We start from the raw sequence: 18,484 nt of genomic DNA, 5'->3' as shown, positions 1-18,484 counted from the left end.
ATTAAAAAAATTAATTCATATTCATTCTGTACATACCTTTTCTCATTTTTTGAAATAGAAGTTGAAGCAAACTAAATGATCCCTGCTGTGAAAATTTTTTCTTAATTTCCTTTTAAAAAAATTTTAAATGTTTATTTTTGAGAGAGAGAGAGAGAGAGAGAGAGAGAGAGAGAGAGTGTGTGTGAGTGGAGGTGGGGGGGCAGAGAGAGAGAAGGAGACACAGAATGTTGAGCAGGCTCCAGGCTCTGAGCTGTGCACACAGAGCCCAACGCAGGGCTTGAATTCACGAACCGACCAAGCTACCCGGCCCCCTTTTCTTAATTTCTTAATTTAAATTGTTTGGACCACATCCCCTGAAGCTTTATTATTATCCCGTTTATCTTTACAGAGAGTAGCCGTGGTTTAACCTGCTACAATTTGTGCATGTGTCAAGTGCATATGTTGTTTAGAATCTTCTTAGCTTTTCTTCTCCTTTATTCTTGATAGTTGTTGTGGTCCTCTTTGATTTCTTCTTGTTCTAGTTTCTACTTACTATTACTAGTGATGGATTTGAGATTTTCTCCTAATTAGTCTCCTTAGACATTGATTATTTCATTAGAATGTTTACTAAATGTGTAATACAAGCAAAATACTGTTTATTTGAAAGGGCAGGTCCAGAAACAATTTACAATAGAATGACCAAAAGTCCCAGTTAGTGCCTGTCAGTCCTGGCTTATACCCATTTTCTTGGTGTGAGTAACCATTTTTATGCAAAAATTTTCCCCATTTTGATAAAGATTATGTGGTCACATGATTTATAAGGGTAACTAGAACATGTGATATAGATTGTTTAAATCCTCTGTGGAAGATGAAAGACTCTTTCAAAAGGCTGCTCTGAGGGTAGACCATATGGTGAAGAGACCTTTGTCCCACAGGTGGTGAAAACATAGCCAAGTCCAAGGGCATCGCAGCTGTGAAAACAAAAGAATACCTGGAGGCCTCTGTAAATCGGAGCTACTTGTCCTGACTTCCAACCCAGAACTCCTTCAAATATTTTACACCCCAGATAAATCATAAAAGTTTTACTTCAAACTGGCACAGCGTCATCATGGTTTGTGAAATACAAATATTTCGTATTTGACAACACTGTATTGCATTTCTATTAGGCTTTACAATTTGTATTTCCCCTTCTCAGAGGTAGATTTTATTCCTCTATACGATACCTGATTTGAGAGAATTTTAGCACTGATCTCATTCATAGTTGGAAGTCCCCTGTTTTTTGATGTCATGAACTTGATGTGTATGTAAATTGATCAACAGGAAATATTCAGTTCACGGTAGCTCTGAAGAGTCTCCAGGTAAGAAAATCTGCGAGAGCATATACCCCTGAATAGGAGGAACAAGAGTTACCATTGGGCATGATGTTTTCTGCTATCTTATACCAAAAATATAGATACAGGTTTGTGATAAGGATTTACCCTTCCTAGATCAACAAAATTATCCAGGTAATGTTCTCAGAAACAAGAGCAGATCAGAAAAGTACACGAAAACTTTGTAATATTATTGGTCACTAGGAAAACACAGTTAATAATGAGATAACACTACATGTGGTAAAATGTACAGGTTTTCTTTTAAGGGCAATATTGTCTCCCCAAGTGTCCATCGGTTTGACAGAATTCTGGAATAGCAGAAGCCAGGTCGAAGAACTTTATCATCATAGATAAGATAAAAACACACTAATGAAGAGCAATGTCAGATTAGTCACTTGGAGGCTTTGACCTATAGTCAATTAATATTAATGGTCAAGAGACCATTGAGTTCTAAGGGACAAGATTTGTGGGTGGCTCATAAGCGTTTTCTTCATTGTGCACTTATCTGTCTAGTTTCAGAAAAGATAAAGATGAATAGAAGATTGATGTCAGCTGTTCCAATCCCTGATCCAATATTGTTAGTTTAACTACTTTTTAAATTCAGAGTTATGTATTGAAGGAGAGACTGAGTCAATTTTAGGAAAGTCCTTGCACAGCTAGTGTATGTATTTGAGTAATGATTCTTCTAGCCCTTGTCCAAAGGGACATATAGCCATTTACCCGAATAACTGCACTGAGAAAAGGAAAATATTCACATATTTCATGGGATGTTTGGTACAGATTCTGAACCCACACACATACCTGCAGACCCAAAAAACCATCATGGCATCCCCTTCCCCTGATTATCCCCTCATTAGAGCAAGAGAACATAGAAATTAGATCATTGATGTTTTGGTCCAAGTCTATCTTGCAGCGAGTTTAATGGATTCATTTACTCCCATTGCTTTCTCCTTCTTTCTTGAATGCATAATATAGATGAACATTCCTAGCAGGTAGAAGAATTCTCATATTGGTGTTTTGACCTATAGAGTGAAAGGTAATTGTCATAGGAAATTCTCATCTTTGAGACAATGGGAAAAGAGAACATAGCTGCCCAAATGGGGAAAAGATCAGGACCAATGAGGAAAACGAAGTGCTAGGTAAAGCAGGGAAAATGGAAAGTGCACCAAGTTATTAATGTTTTGGTTATTTAAAAAATATCTGTGCATGGGGCGCCTGGGTGACTCAGTCAGTTAAGGGCCTGACTTCAGCTCAGGTCATGAGCTCACAGTTCATGAGTTTGAGCCCCACATCAGGCCCACTGCTGTCAGCACAGAACCTGCTTTGGATCCTCTGTCCACCTTTCTTTCTGTCCCTCCCCCACTTTCTCACTCTTTCGCTCTTGCTTTCTCTCTCAAAAATAAACATTTAAATAAAATATCTGTCCACTGTATTGACTTTACTATTTTGTATGTCTTGATTGTCTTTAGTCCTCAAATATTTCAGAGTAATGATAATGTTTCTTTATAACTAATGGAAAAAAAGGAAAAGAAAGCAAGCAGGCTTTCAATGAGAAATTATGTGGTGGGGGGAAAGAACAGAAGGAGGAGTGACAATAGCAGCACATTTTGCAAAATTAGTTGGAAAGCCTGGGAGTAGTACCAATTAAACAAAAACTTACAGGATAAGAACTCCAAAGCCAAACTTAGAAAAGTAAAACTCAGAAAAGACAGGTACACTAAATTCTAGGAAGGTGTGGACTGTGCCACCTTTTGCTCGTCTCTGTAATCCTTTACCTAATATAGAGTTAGTACAAAATAGGCATACAATAATTATTTGCTTATAGAATAATTGATTTTCCTATGATGAAACTCGAGATGCACTGAATGTCCAGCATATAATAGGCACTGAATAAATTTTTCTGAATTGGATAAATGAAAGGTGGAGCTTGGATAAGAATGAATCCTTTATATTCGTGTTTTTTGTCTGTTTTTAATGTTTATTTATTTAAGAGAGAGAGAACGTGAAAATGAGCAGGGAAAGGCAGAGAGGGAGAGAGAGAATCCAAAGCAGGCTCCACGCTGTTAGCACAGAGCCTGGTGCGGGGTGGGGGGAGTTGTGCTCCATCCCGCAACTGTGAGATCATGACCTGAGCCAAAATCGAGAGTCAGGTGCTTAACTGAGCCACCTGAACATGAATCCTTTATTATCCAAAGCTCAGTTCACTGCACTAAGCAATGATTTTTGACTATTAATGTTTCATTTCAGTGGTGTTAGCCTGAAGTTGACTAGATTTAGTAGGCATGTTTTTTTAACCTCGTCTCACTAAAATTTGCAACAAACCAATCATATAGCTAGATGTCTTGGTTTATTCAGTGCTCTATTTATATTTTCAAAAACAAAAAAAAAAAGTGTTGCTGGGCTCATGTCCCAGGGTGAAAGCCTGCTGTGAGAGGTACTAATTACATACTAATGATGCATTCTTGATTTGCACTCTGTTCCTACTAATCTATATGATTGCAGAAGCAGTTACTACTGTCAGTGTCAGCTTTGGAACTGAACAGTAGGTCTGGGTTAGTAGGTAATGATATTACCTAAGAGGATTCTACTTTTGACCTGCTGCTCAATGTTTATGATACATGGAGCAATGTCAAACTAATCACTGTGCAGAGATTGGAGAAAAGATAATCACAGGTACAAAGCTGAGTGCTTTGGATCCAATGACTTGTTTTCTCTTTGACTGCAGTGTTTATGCATTCATCCTAGATAATATTACAGAAGCCTGGAGAGTAATGGTCATAGATCTCATTTAAATACTAGTGCACTTATGGTAAGGATCCCCCCCCCCCCGGCCCCCTTAGGCATGGAAGTCTCTGTTGACCACAAATGAGCACTTGCAGACTTTATAGTGATTTACATTTTGAAAGAGTCTTTGTAGAATAAATCTAGTAAATTATATTTACCACAGTAATATGTTCACTTGACTTAGTGCAGTATAAAGAAGACAGAATCCTTGCTTTGTGCAGTGGAAAGGCAGTAGAATCCTTGCACCCTATGGTATATAAATCTGTATAGAAAGACAACATATATTGTGACTTGCATAAAAGAAATGTCTAAGGGAGAAGTTTGTGAGTTGTTAAATATCTCGATAATGCTTGAAATTTCATTAATATTCTCTCAAAACCTATATATGTAGATTACTTACATTTTATTCTGCTTGGCATTTGTTTAGTGTCGTTACTATTCAATATCTCCCTCTTGTTCCTCAAGTTCATTCAAAGTAGGATCCCCATAAATGGGAAATATGGCTAGAAATAATATTTTTGAGCTGCTTTGATGTTCCATGTTTTTAATGTATCTCACTTCATTTTCCTCTATTTTTTTTCAATATATTTGAAAGTTTAAAGAGGAAGAAGCTGAGATTCAGAAGAGGTCACAAACTAGAACATGAACCCATGTCCTCTTCTCTGAAGCATGCTAATCCCTGAGGACAGGGGTTGGTTTTTACCACAGGAGACTAATAGGTGGAGGCAGTGGTAGATAGTTGATGCCAGTTAAGAGTGGGAATTAGCACCTGCAGGTAAAGCTGGGCGAGCGGTGTGCTGGTAAACACTCAACAGCTGATTGTCCCACAGAAGCCCTGACTTGTAGTGTTGCCTGGTTCAATGCTATAAATACTATAATCCTGGCTGCTGTTAAATGATCACTGTAATGTAATTGAACACAAAGCTGGGAAGAGATGTGCAGTAGCACACCATTATGTATTTTTTCCACCATGTCCATGCTAGAGACATAAATACCCCATAAGCATAGATAACTGTAAATGTAATAAAACTAATTTTTTATTAGTGCTCAATTTTGAATACTTATTAACTTTATTTTTAATATAATTTAGTTGTAGGTTTATGTTATTTTTTGTAACAGCTTATTTAACAACTGGCTTGCAAAAGAGCTGAACGTTTTAACAGTTATTTCTGACACCCATTATGAGCTGGTTCCTTTACATACTGTCCTGCTTCCCATAATAGCTCATATTCTGTCAGTCTGATACATTAGGTACCTTCTGCTGAAAGTGCGATGTCTGCTGGGTCCCTTTTTTCCTAATCACTTCTCGTGCCCTACCTTTTCCCTACCCATTTCTTTCACTGAGGCTGCTACACGTTGGTTTAAAGGGGAGTGAAGAAAGAAGTGGATAAGCACATGACATTCTCACAAAGAAACTTCCACGATTATCTCATATGTCCTTAAACTTCAGAGTGACTGATAGTTATTTTATTATTTTTTTTTAATTATGTGTATTTTTAGGAGCAGTTTTAAGTTCATAGCAAAATTAAGAGGAAGATAAGAAATATCTCATACACCCCCTGCCGACACACATGCATAGCCTCCCCATTTAACGACATTCCCTTCCAGAGTGGTATGTTTGTTATAGTTGGTGAACCTACCCTGACACATCATTGTTGCCCAAAGTCCATAGTTTATGTTATGGTTCACTCTTGGTGTTGCATATTCTGCGGGTTTGGACAAATCAATAGGACCAGTACCCATCATTATAATATCATACAGAATATTTTCATTTCCCTAAAACTCCTCTGTGCTGTGCCTATTCATTTTCCCCATCCCCACCCCAACTCTTGGTACTCACTGATATTTTTACTGTCTTCATCTGTTTTCCAGAATGTCATATAGTTAGAATCCTATAGCACATAGCTTTTTCAGATTGGCTTCTTTCACTTAGTAATGTTAAGTTTCCTCCATATCTTTTCAGCGTTTGATAGGTCACTTCTTTTCAGTGCTGAATAATATTCCGTTTTCTGGATGTACCAGTTTATCCATTTATCCACTAACGTGCGTCACGTTTCCTTTGAAGATTTGACAATTATGAATAAAGCTTTTGTAAAGGTCTGTGTTCAGGTTTTTGTGTGGACATGAGTTTTTAACTCCTTTTGGTAAATGACCAAAGAATTTAATTGCTGGATTGAATGATAAGGATATACTTAGTTTGGCATCTGTTTATTTCTGATAGAGAGGTATTTAAGTCTGCAACTATGATAGTAGATTCATCTATTTCTCTTGGCAGTTCTGTAAGTTTTTGCCTTATGCAATTGGATGTTGTTGTTAGGTGCATACATGTTAAGGATTTTGTTTTCTTGGAGAATTGGCCCCTTTATCATTATGTAATGACTTCTTTATCCCTGATAACTTTTCTTTCTTTGATGTCTGCTCTTTCTGAAATTAATACAGCTACCCCTGCTTAGAAAAAAATGTTTGGTAGACATTTTTCTCCATCCATTTACTTTTAATCTGTGTGTCTTTAGAGTGGTTTTCTTATGAACAATATAAAATTGAGTCTTGTATTTTGATCCATTCTGACAGTCTCAGTCTTTTAATTCCTGCATTTAGCTCATTGATGTTCAAAGTGAATATTGATATAGTTAGATTAATGTCTTCCATATTTGGTACAATTTTCTATTTGTTGCCCTTGTTTTGTACTCTTTTTCTGCCTTTGTGGTTTTAATTGAGGATTTTATATGATTTCACTTTCTGTATTTGCTTATATTTTGTAGGTCTATTTCAGATCCAAATCCCAGTGAGTGAGCACTTGATCGCACATGGGTTACCTTCCCATCTATTGACTGAAGGAGGGTAGCCTCTTTATTAACAGTCCTGTCAAAGGCTGCATCTAAGGGGTGCAGGTGGTAGTTCCCAAATCAAACCAGAGCACTTTTACCAAAATAATGTTCCCATGAGAAAGTCTTTGGCTCCAAGTGTCAGTGTGACTCATGGCTCCTTCAAGGCCACATAGCATGTCGTTCACATTCATTTTGCCTCATTTGCTTCTTGTAATCCTAGGCATTCTTCAAGTATAAGTCAGGTTCTTTTTTCTCTGAAAAGTCTTTTCTGATTTATCTTCATTAATCTTTTTTTTAATCCCTATAGGCTCTTTCACAAAATTTAGAAATTAATTATATGTTTTTCAAAGCAGATAGAGTGCTGACGTAAAAAAATGATGTTAGACCCAGCTTTGCCATTTCCTAGCTGTGAAAATTTGTTCAGTCAGACTTTCTGGGCATCAGTTTTCTTATCGCTAAAGCAGAGGGATTTTAATGTTTAATGTTTAATACTCTGTATTATACAGGTATAAAATGAGTGTGGTATAGCTTCTAAGTGCCTGCAGAATTTTTAAAATTTCCTTTTGTGGGTACTCAGCAATGACATCATAAAATGCTAAAATGCCTGGGCAGATATAGTAAGAGGGACTTTGTATCAGTGACGAAAGTATGTCCTTTTTCTAGTTTTTTTTTCTTTTTTAGTTTTTTAAAGGAAGGAAATGGGCATTTGTTAGTGGAAAAAAACAGAAAATTCAACCTTTTAATGATGTGGTAACACAATGATAGTTTTAAATTTGAGTGAAATTGAAAGAATAAATAATGAAAGGAAATTTTTGGAAATAACCCTACTAAGAAAATAACGCAGAATTATAAAATCTGTTATTTTCAGGTAACACACAGTTAAAACCTAATTAGGCCAGGTATAAAAGATCAAAGAAACTGCCAGTATAGTAATGGTTTTTGAATGAAGTTACTCTTATTCTTAAACTAAATATTTAAGATTCCTTCAAGGACTACAGAAAGGCACTACTTTATGCAATGATGTCTCTATAGCTTTATTTTGAATTGATATTCATACATATATATTTTTTTGTTTCATTTTTTAAATTTGTTTTTCATATGCAATTACCATATTAATTTTTGGTTTACTTTTATTTTTTCTGACCATCTTTTTTATATTTTTTAAAAGTGTAAGTCTTAAAATTGAGTGTTGGAATAACAGGCAATATAATGGAGTCAGGAAAAATGACTCAATTTTGGGAAAAGAAAGTTATTATATTTAGCTTCCCAAAGGAAGGTTAGAGCCAGATATTATCAGAGAGTTAAAAGTGTTTTTGTAAAATTAAAAAAAAAATGTTTATTGTTTATTTTTAGAGAGAGAGCCAGACAGAATGTGAGTGGGGAAGGGGAAGAGAGAAAGGGAAACACAGGATCCGAAGCAGTCTCCAGGCTCTGAGCTGTCAGCATAGAGTCTGACGTAGTGCTCGAACTCACGAGAAGATTATGAGATTATGACCTGAGCAGAAGTCGGACACTTAACTGACTGAGCCACACAGGTGCCGAGGCAGTTAGAACTGTTAAAGGCAATTTTTTAGAACCATTAAGGGGTCCTGCAATTAGGACTGTCCCATCTGTTGAGTGACCTTCTTTGTGTCAACATTCCTTCCCCAAGAGGGAATTCCTGGACCACAGCCGCTACTTTACAAGCTATACCGGTGTTCTTCATGCGCAAACAGGCTAAAGTGTTGCTGCAGCCTCTTTGGGCCACCCCCAGTCCTCCATCCTGGTTGCTGTTGGTGTGGAAAAAAAAACAACAACAAAACACTTTGATGTTCTTCCTGTGCTGCCTACAATATTTCAAGCTAATTATAATCAATTAAATGGCCTTTGTAGACTCACCTTCATACTGTTCTTTCTCTCCCTGTTCTGTAAAAATTGCTTTTGAGGAAATAGATCAGTTGTCCATACTCAGCTGGAGTTCTCTTTCATGGCTCTGACACCAGTTCTGGACTGGGACAAAGCATTCCCTGAATTATAGGGTGAGTTTAACTGTGGTGCCAGTTACAAAGAGCACAACTGCTTCCTTTCTGAAAGACTGTCAGATGTGAGATGTTCTAGAAATACCACAGACTTCTTTGGAAGTTGGCCATATCTAATGCCCTGGATACTATCCCATAACTCCAGCCAGGTTCTGTGCCAGCAATCTCCTGACTTGCCATATGCTGGAAGCCAGGTAGTAACTTCCATTGATGTTCCTCAGGTTGCCAGTGGCTCAGGTTATGTCAGGCAGTTTGAAGCCTCCTTGTAAAGTCTTCCATTGTGAACAATGGCTACTCATGGTTTCCTACCTATCTCTGAAGAGTTTGGTATCTGCTTTCAGATAAGTCTGAACACTAAGCAGCTCTGTTTGGAGACTAATAAACAACCGTGCTTCTCATGTGTGTCCAAAGGAAAGATATTCTCACTATCTCAGCAAATTAGCTTGGGCACAGGAAAGAATGGCAGTGGTCTAATATTGTAAGAGCAAAGGTACTTTAGCCTGCTCCTTTTTGTTTTGTGCTATTTTTGTTTCATAATTATAGTCTGATATTGCTTCTAGATTTCTTTGGTTTAAAGTTTGAGGTTTTCTTCAACCTCTATTAGAATAAAAGTCTACTCATTTTTTTATCTCAACATTGCTAAGGAGTAGAAAAATTTCCAACTTCCAACTTTATTTCAAGATGATCTCAAAATGATTTGGCAAGGAAAGAAATAGAACACGTGAGCTCTCTATACTTCAGAAGCAGCAAGAACCTGCCCACGAAAGTTATAAATGAAGTCTCTCTGGCCTCTCTCAGTTTGTGTATTCACTGTGAGTTTCTTCCTAATAGCTTCTGAAATCGAGGTTGATGGCTGATCTTCTTAGTTCAAGAAATCATCTCCTTGAGGAAGCTAGGGAGAGAGATGGGGCCCAGGAGACCTTCTGTCAGAAAACTTTGTCTTTGTGCATTTTCTTTTTAAAAATAATTTTTTGAACGTTTATTCATTTTTTTTTGTTTTTTTTTCTTTTCAGGTCTTAGCAATTTATTTTTTTGCAGCAATTTTTTAAATTTTTTTAATATGAAATTTATTGTCAAATTGGTTTCCATTCAACACCCAGTGCTCATCCCAACAGGTGCCTTCCTCAATGCCCATCACCCACTTTCCCTTCCCTTCCACCCCCATCAACCCTCAGTTTGTTCTCAGTTTTTAAGAGTCTCTTATGGTTTGCCTCCCTCCCTCTCTCTAACTTTTTTTTCCCTTCCCCTCCCCCATGGTCTTCTGTTAAGTTTCTCAAGATCCACATAAGAGTGAAAACATATGGTATCTGTCTTTCTCTGTATGACTTATTTCACTTAGCATAACACTCTCCAGTTCCATCCACGTTGCTACAAAAGGCCTTATTTCATTCTTTCTCATTGCCACGTAGTATTCCATTGTGTATATAAACCACAATTTCTTTATCCATTCATCAGTTGATGGACATTTAGGCTCTTTCCATAATCTGGCTACTGTTGAAAGTGCTGCTATAAACACTGGGGTACAAGTGCCTGTATGCATCAGCACTCCTGCATCCCTTGGGTAAAGTCCTAGCAGTGCTATTGCTGGGTCATAGGGTAGATCTATTTTTTAATTTTGTAAGGAAACTCCAAATTGTTTTCCAAAGTGGCTGCACCAGTTTGCATTCCCACCAACAGTGCAGGAGGGTTCCCGTTTCTCCACATCCTCTCCAGCATCTGTAGTCTCCTGATTTGCTCATTGTAACCACTCTGACTGGTGTGAGGTGGTATCTTGGTGTGGTTTTTGATTTGTATTTCCCTGATGAGGAGTGATGTTGAGCATCTTTTTATGTGCCTGTTGGCCATCTGGATGTCTTCTTTAGAGAAGTGTCTATTCATGCTTCTGCCCATTTCTTCACTGGATTATTTGTTTTTCGGGTGTGGAGTTTGGTGAGTTCTTGATAGATTTTGGATACTACCCCTTTGTCCTATATGTCATTTGCAAATATCTTTTCCCATTCCATCGGTTGCCTTTTAGTTTTGTTGATTTTTTCCTTTGCAGTCAGAAGCTTTTTATCTTCATGAGGTCCCAATACTTCCTTTTTGCTTTTAATTTCCTTGCCTTTGGAGATGTGTCAAGTAAGAAATTGCTGTGGCTGAGGTCAGAGAGGTTTTTCCTGCTTTCTCCTCTACGGTTTTGATGGTTTCCTGTCTCACATTCAGGTCCTTCATCCATTTTGAGTTTATTTTTGTGAATGGTGTTAAGAAAGTGGTCTAGTTTCATCCTTCTGCATGTTGCTGTCCAGTTCTCCCAGCACCATTTGTTAAAGAGACTGTCTTTTTTCCATTGGATATTCTTTCCTGCTTTGTCAAAGATTAGTTGGCCATACTTTTGTGGGTCCAATTATGGAGTCTCTATTCTATTCCATTGGTCTATGTGTCTGTTTTTGTGCCAATACCATGCTGTCTTGATGATGACAGCTTTGTAGTAGAGGCTAAAGTCTGGGATTGTGATGCCTCCCGCTTTGGTCTTCTTCTTCAATATTACTTTGGCTATTTGGGGTCTTTTGTGGTTCCATACAAATTTTAGGATTGCTTGTTCTAGCTTCGAGAAGAATGCTGGTGCAGTTTTGATTGGGATTGCATTGAATGTGTAGATAGCTTTGGTAGTATGGACACTTTAACAATATTTATTCTTCCAATCCATGAGCACGGAATGTTTTTCCATTTCTTTATATCTTCTTCAATTCCTTCATAAGCTTTCTATAGTTTTCAGCATACAGATCTTTTACATCTTTGGTTAGGTTTATTCCTAGGATTTTATGATTCTTGGTGCAATTGTGAATGGGATCCGTTTCTTTGTTTGTCTTTCTGTTGCATCGTTCTTAGTGTATAAGAATGCAACTGACTTCTATACATTAATTTTGTATCCTGCAACCTTGCTGAATTCATGTATCTGTCCTAGAGGACTTTTGGTGGAGTCTATTGGGTTTTCCATGTATAATATAATGTCATCTGCAAAAAGTGAAAGCTTGACTTCATCTTTGCCAATTTTGATGCCTTTGATATCCTTTTGTTGTCTGATTGCTGATGCTAGAATATCCAACACCACTAGGTTAAACAATAATGGTGAGAGTGGACATCCCTGTCATGTTTCTGATCTCAGGGGGAAAGCTCTCAGTTTTTCCCCATTGAGGATGATATTAGCTGTGGGATTTTCTTAAATGGCTTTTATGATATTTAAGTATGTTCCTTCTTTTACAACTTTCTCGAGGGTTTTTATTAACAAAGAATGCTGAATTTTGTCAAATGCTTTTTCTGCATCAATTGACAGGATCATATGGTTCTTCTCTTTTCTTTTATTAATGTGATGTATCACATTGATTGATTTGTGAATGTTGAACCAGCCCTGGAGCCCAGGAATGAATTCCACTTGATCATGGAGAATAATTCTTTTTATATGCTGTTGAATTCGATTTGCTAGTATCTTATTGAGAATTTTTGCATCCATATTCATCAGGGATATTGGCCTGTAGTTCTCTTTTTTTCTGGGTCTCTGTCTGGTTTAGGAACCAAAGTAATACTGGCTTCATAGAATGAGTTTGGCAGTTTTCCTTCACTTTCTATTTTTGGAACAGCTTGAGAAGGATGAGTATTATCTCTGCTTTAAATGTTTGTAGAATTCCCCAGGGAAGCCGTCTGGTCCTGGACTCTTATTTGTTGGGAGATTTTTGATAACTGATTCAATTTCCTCACTGGTTATGGGTTTGTTCAAGCTTTCTCTTTCTTCCTGTTTGAGTTTTGGAAGTGTGTGGGTGCTTAGGAATTTGTCCATTTCTTCCAGGTTGTCCAGTTTGTTGGCATATAATTTTTCATAGTATTCCCTGATAATTGCTTGTATTTCTGAGGGATTGGTTGTAATAATTCCATTTTCATTCATGATTTTATCTATTTGGGTCCTCTCCCTTTTCTTTTGGAGAAGCCTGGCCAGGGGTGTATCAGTTTTGTTTTTTTTTTTCCATAAAACCAACTTTTTGTTTCATTGATCTACTCTACAGTTTTGTTTTGTTTTGTTTTTTTTAGATTCTATATTGTTTATTTCTACTCTGATCTTTAATTATTTTTCTTCTTCTTCTGGGTTTGGAGTGTCTTTGCTCTTCTGCTTCTATTTCCTCTAGGTGTGCTTGTTAGATTTTGTATTTGGGATTTTTCTTGTTTCTTGAGATAGGCCTGGATTGCAATGTATTTTCCTCTCAGGACTGCCTTCACTGCATCCTAAAGCATTTGGATTGTTGTATTTTCATTTTCATTTGTTTCTGTATATTTCTAAATTTATTCTCTAATTGCCTGCTTGACCCATTCATTCTGTAGTTGGGTGTTCTTTAACCTCCATGCTTTTGGTGGTTTTCCAGACTTTTCCTGTTGTTGATTTCAAGTTTCATAGCATTGTGGTCTGAAATTGTGCATGGTATGATCTCAATTCTTTTATACTTATTAAGGGCTGTTTTGTGACCCATTATGGATCTATCTTGGAGAATGTTCCATGTGCACTCGAGAAGAAAGTATATTCTGTTCCTTTGGGATACCGAGTTCTAAATATATCTGTCAAGTCCATGCGATCTAATGTTTCATTCAGGGCCCTTGTTTCTTTATTGATCCTGTGTCTAGATGATCTATCCATTGCTATAAGTGGGGTATTAAAGTCCCCTGTAATTACATTCTTATCAATAAGGTTGCTTATGTTTGTGATTAATTGTTTTATATATTTGGGGGCTCCTTTATTCGGCAAATTTAGCTCTTCCTGATGGATAGACCTTGTAATTATCATGTAATGCCCTTTGTCATCTCTTGTTACAGCCTTTAATTTAAAGTCTAGCTTGTCTGATACAAGTATGGCTGCTCCAGCTTTCTCTTGAGTTCCAGTAGCATGGTAGATAGTTCTCCATCCACTCACTTTCAATCTGAAGGTATCCTCAGGCCTAAAATGAGCCTCTTGTAGACAGCAAATAGATGGGTGTTTTTTTTTTTTTTATCCATTCTGATACCCTATGTCTTTTGGTTGGAGCATTTAGTCCATTTACATTCAGTGTTATTATTGAAAGATACGGGTTTAGAGTCACTGTGATGTCTGTAGGTTTCATGCTTGTAGTGATGTCTCTGGTACTTTGTGGTCCTTGCAACATTTCACTCACAGAATCCCCCTTACGATCTCTTGTAGGGCTGGTTTAGTGGTGATGAATTCCTTCAGTTTTTGTTTGTCTGGGAAAACCTTTATCTCTCCTTCTGTTCTGAATGACAGACTTGCTGGATAAAAGATTCTTGGCTGCATATTTTTCCTGTTCATCACATTATTTCCTGCCATTCCTTTCTGGCCTGACAAGTTTCAGTAGATAGGTCTGCTACTCTCTTATGTGTCTACCTTTGTAAGTTAGAGCCTGTTTGTCCCTAGCTTTCAGAATTTTGTCTTTATCCTTGTATTTTGCCAGTTTCATTATGATACGTAGTGCAGAAGATTGATTCAAGTTATATCTGAAGGGAGTTCTCTGTGCCTCTTGGATTTCAATGCCTTTGTCCTTCCCCAGATCAAGGAAGTTCTATGATTTGTTCAAGTACACCTTCAGCCCCTTACTCTCTCTCTTCCTCTTCTGGAATTCCTGTGATACGGATATAATTCCATTTGATTGCATCACTTAGTTCTCTAATTCTCCCCTCATATTCCTGGATTTTTTTATCTTTCTTTCTCTCAGTTTCCTTGTTTCCATTAATTTTCTAATTCACCTATTTTCTCCTCTGCCTCTTCAATCCATGCTATGGCCACCTCCATTTTATTTTGTACCTCATTTATAGCATGTTCTAGCTACTCATGACTATTTCTTAGTCCCTTGATCTCTGTAGCAATAGATTCTCTGCTGTCCTCTATGCTTCTTTCAAGCCCAGAGATTAATTTTATGACTATTATTCTAAATTCTTGTTCTGTTACATTGCTTAAATCATTTTTGATCAATTCGTTAGCTGTCACTACTTGCTGGAATTTCTTTTGAGGAGAATTCTTCCATTTCGTCATTTTGGGCAGTCCCTGTGGTAGCTCCAAACTGCAGGGCACTTCCCCTGTGCTGTCTGGAGTAACTTGTGTTGGTGGGCGGGGCCGCAGTCAGACCTGATGTCTGTCCCCAACCCACTGCTGGGGCCATAGTCAGACTGGTGTGTTGCTTATCTTCCTCTCTCCCAGGGGCAGGACTCACTGTGGAGTGGTTGGCCCCTGTCTGGGCTACTTGCACACTGCCAGGCTTGTGGTGCTGCTTCGATGGGATTTGGTGTATTAGCTGGGGTGGATTCACAAGATGCACAGGGGTGGGAGGGGCAGGCTTAGCTCGCTTTGCCATTGGTGGTTCCCTGTGGAAGGGGTCCTGCAGCACAGGGAGGGAGGCAGGCCTGTTGGAGGGATGGATCCACAGAAGCACAGCATTGGGCGTTTGTGCAGTGCAAGCAAGTTCAGTGATAGGAACTTGTTCCCTTTGGAATTTCGGCTGGGGATGGGAGAGGGAGATGGCGCTTGCCAGCGCCTTTGTTCCCCCACCGAGCTGAGCTCTGTCCTTCCTGGGCTCAACAACTCTCCCTCCCTGTGAGAGTTCTCCCCTGAGAGCAGAGCTGTTGACTTTTAACATCCCAAACGTTAAGTCCCGCTGGCTGTCAGAACTCATGGAGTCTGGCCCCTCCGCTTTTGCAAGCCAGACTTCGGCGGGGCTCTGCCTTGTCTGGTGGGCTGCCCCTCCACCGCCCCGGCTCCTTCCCGCCAGTCCCTGTAGCACACACCGCCTCTCTGCCCTTCCTACCCTCTTCTGTGGGCCTCTTGTCTATGCTTGGCTCTGGAGAGTCTGTTCTGCTAGACTTCTGGTGGGTTTCTGGGTTATTTAGGCAGATGTGGGTGGAATCTAAGCGATCAGCAGGACGACAAGGTGAACCCAGAGTCGTCCTACGCCACCATCTTCTGAGGTTCCAGCTAACATTTATTCATTTTTGAGAGACAGAGACAGAACAAGAGCAGGGTAGGGGCAGAGAGAGAGGGAGACACAGAATCTGAAGCAGACTCCAGGCTCTGAACTGTCAGCACAGAGCCCGATGTGGGCTTGAACTCACAAACCGTGAGATCATGACCTGAGCCAGAATTGGACGCTCAACCAACTGAGTCATGCAGGCTCCTGTGTCTTTGTGCATTTTCATGTAAACTTACAGAATCGCTGTTGTTTGGAGACCATAGTGCAGGTGGTTGGTTTCCATTGCCTCTTGTGAGATGCCTCTTGGATTTCACTTTATTTCCCTCCTTGGGAATTAGCTAGTAGCTGTGGTGAGAGTTTGCCTTAGAGACACATCCTCAAAATGTTGAGATTTTTGCTTGGAGCACCAGCAGGTAGGTCCATGTGTCCAGAATCTGTTGCAGGTGATGCTGTAGACCTGAAACTACTGATCGTGGGAAATTAATTTTGGGTTTCCTCCTGCAATCTCCAGGGCCAGGGGGAAAGAAAGGAGAATGTATTGGGGCTCTACTTGCCCAATAGCTAAGGATAAGCCTTTCTTCTCTGGGGGAAAGAAAAGGCTCTAAACACAATGCCCTGCCTTTCAAACTCATGCATATTAAGGTTTTTTTGTTTTCTATAATTTCTGCCACTTATTTCCTACCACACTGCAGCTTCTTTCAAGAAGGGAAGTTATTATGTATTATTTTTGGGTGTGTGAAATTCAGTTTGTATTTGGAATATATGTGAAATTGGGAATTCCTCCTTATGATCATGATCATGATATTTTATTATTATGTTTGTTTGTATTAGTAATTTCAATACTTTGAAATAGGGGCTCTTTATGATTAGAAAATCTATAAAATTAGTTTAGTGTTAAAGTTATGATAATTTTCATATACTTGAAAGACACCAAAATTATAATAATATTAATAAGTCTTATACTACTTCTTATAGCTTTATGAAATACCTAACCTATGTTAGGAGTGAAATTTATCAGTCTGTATTTTGGCAGCCTCTGACTCATGTACTGTTGTAACTTCCACAGACAGAATAATCCTGACATTAAAAGAAAAAAATTTTTGAGAAACAAGCTTTAATTTATTCTGGTTCACACACAGTTGTACTTAAATGCCACTTCACCTAGAAAATTAGCATGTTCCTTTTCAACAAGAGGTTTGGCAATAAAACTAATTGGCTAAGGAAGAACCATTTCCCAAGCAATGGGAGAAACATCCAACATAAGCCCATGGAATCAAAAGATTAGTTTATTTACTAGAGTGCTTTATTTACTTAGAAGTATAGAAAGATATATAGTTACAGTGAACAAACTCTTGGAAAATACAGTTATTCATTTCTAGAATGAATATTATTATTCATTGAATAAATAATATTATTATTAATAGGATATCACTTTTGTTGACTAATGATTCCCAGTTACAGAATCGGACATCAACCCACTTTCTCACCTGACAATATGATTTCAAAATAGCTGTTGGCTTTATGTTAAAAGCCTTGAGAACGTAGGAGTTCAGGTTAATCATGACCACATAGAAGATGAATTTCTTGGAAGTCTGACATTCACAGTATCACCTTTCCATTTATACCTAGGTATAGGATAAGTGATAAGCATATTACTAGGCTAGATGAGAATTCATAAATATATAATAAGTACATGTAACTCATCATTTAGTAGGGTGTAGTTCAGTTGTTAACTTACAATGTTTGGAAATACAGTACAAAGAATTATAAAATTAATGTTGGCCAAACTAGGTTTGAATGAGAGCTATAATAATTATTGTATTTTTTTGGAAAGATATATTTCTGATATTATATCTGGCATCTGTAAAATGAAGAAAACTGTATATACTCTTTACCTTACTTTGATCCATTCTGATGGAACAGCTCTTAATAGAGGCCAACTGTATTAACAGAAAAAGTGAAGTGATTACACTTTTCAGAAAGTGGCAAGGATGATAATGAGTGGGAAGGTGTAAGTTAATAAATGGAGATTGTAAGAGCATTTGCATGTATCGTCTTGCATACTTTAAAAAACATTTTTTAAGTTTCTTTATTTTGAGAGAGAGAGAGAGCATATACAGTAGGGGAGGAACAGAGAGAGAAAGAAAGAGAGAGAGAGAGAATCTCAAGCAGGCTCTGCACTGGTAATGCAGAGCCCAATGTGGGGCTCAAACTCATGAACCGTGAGATTGTGACCTAACCCAAAATCAAGAGTCGGCCACTTAACTGACTGAGCCACCTAGGCAGCCCTTCTCTTGGATACTTTTAAGTCAGTTTAGGTTCATGGGACAGTCAGATGTACTTACATCTGGAGTCTGATTCCCACTTGCAGCATCAACTGTAAAAATACAAGTGTCATAGGACCTGCCATGTACCGTAGTACAGATTACTGCTTTAAGAATGTTTCTTATTCAACTGTACATGACTATCATTTTTATTGTATTACTTACTATTTCTGGACTGTGATATCACTCAAGAATGGGTTACTCACT

At 38.1% G+C, this 18,484-nt stretch overlaps 1 protein-coding gene and 1 long non-coding RNA gene across 3 annotated transcripts in view; one reads left to right on the top strand and one right to left on the bottom strand.

Annotated features, from left to right (window-relative positions):
- The window catches only part of LOC125921920 (arylacetamide deacetylase-like 2), a 195,919-nt gene that overhangs the window by 126,669 nt on the left and 50,766 nt on the right, over positions 1 to 18,484 (top strand). For both annotated transcript variants that reach the window (XM_049629681.1, XM_049629682.1), the window contains one exon: positions 915 to 1,337. The gene's annotated coding sequence lies outside the window, so the exon portion shown is untranslated. The remainder of the gene's footprint in view (positions 1 to 914; positions 1,338 to 18,484) is intronic.
- Positions 1,293 to 17,596, bottom strand: LOC125921932 (uncharacterized). Its single transcript, XR_007457537.1, has 3 exons — positions 17,441 to 17,596; positions 4,292 to 4,395; positions 1,293 to 1,365 (listed from the first exon to the last, which is right to left on the bottom strand). It is a non-coding gene; the product is annotated as an uncharacterized LOC125921932 (long non-coding RNA).

Source organism: Panthera uncia, chromosome C2 (assembly GCF_023721935.1).
Source record: "Panthera uncia isolate 11264 chromosome C2, Puncia_PCG_1.0, whole genome shotgun sequence".
In the NCBI taxonomy this organism is placed as follows: Eukaryota; Metazoa; Chordata; class Mammalia; order Carnivora; family Felidae; genus Panthera; species Panthera uncia.
This window is presented reverse-complemented; position numbering and strand designations above follow the sequence as displayed.